Source organism: Gossypium arboreum, chromosome 13, assembly GCF_025698485.1.
Source record: "Gossypium arboreum isolate Shixiya-1 chromosome 13, ASM2569848v2, whole genome shotgun sequence".
NCBI classification, from domain to species: domain Eukaryota; kingdom Viridiplantae; phylum Streptophyta; class Magnoliopsida; order Malvales; family Malvaceae; genus Gossypium; species Gossypium arboreum.
The window spans coordinates 15,126,487-15,127,282 of NC_069082.1; the positions used below are offsets into that span (position 1 = coordinate 15,126,487).

At 34.5% G+C, this 796-nt stretch overlaps 1 non-coding gene across 1 annotated transcript; it reads right to left on the bottom strand.

Annotated features, from left to right (window-relative positions):
- Positions 1–456: 456 nt before the first annotated feature.
- LOC128287192 (small nucleolar RNA R71) lies at positions 457–563 on the bottom strand. The gene has a single exon (XR_008277888.1). It is a non-coding gene; the product is annotated as a small nucleolar RNA R71 (small nucleolar RNA).
- Between the last annotated feature and the right edge of the window lie 233 nt (positions 564–796).

Sequence of the window (796 nt, forward strand, 5' to 3'; positions counted from 1 at the left end):
AGAATGGAGAAAATTAGAAATGATCCAACAGAGAAGATCAAGTACTTTAGAGTGAAACTGATATTACTAGAATCATAGATGACAGAGACAGACCCATCAAAAAAACATGTAGTGCCTATTTTGGATGATCTAAATCCAAGAATTGCTAGGCCACATATTCAAGCTCAACACTTTGAATTAAATCCAATAATGTTTAAAATGCTGCAAATGGTAAGGCAGATTAATGGTTAAACTACTAAAGATTCAAGATTATAGTTGAGACTTTTTCTTGAAATCTGTGACTCATTAAGGCAGAAGGGTGTCCTTGAAGATACCGGTATATTAAAATTATTCCTTTATTCATTGTGAGATCGTGCTAGATCATGGTTGAATGCATTACCATCAGGTACGATGGCTTCTTAGAATGAATTGTGTCAGAGATTTTTGCTTTGGTACAATCCTCCCAACATGAAAGCCAAGCTTAGGAATGACAGTACATCACTTAGGAAATTGAAAGATAAAATATTATATGAAACATGAGAGCGTTTCAATGAACTAATTAGAAAATGCCCGATACATGGATTTTAGCATTTGACACAAATGGAAATGTTTTACAGTGGATAAACACTCAAACATGATGATGATGGATGCATATGCTAATGGGACGTTGGTTGACAAATCCTACAATGAAGCATATGAAATTTTGGAAAGAATAGCAAACAATGATTATTAGTACCCCTACCAGAGTTGATCTGATAGAAGTGTAACCATCTGGTTTAGACCCTAGTCAGAATAGTAGTTTCGAGACCACAAATTC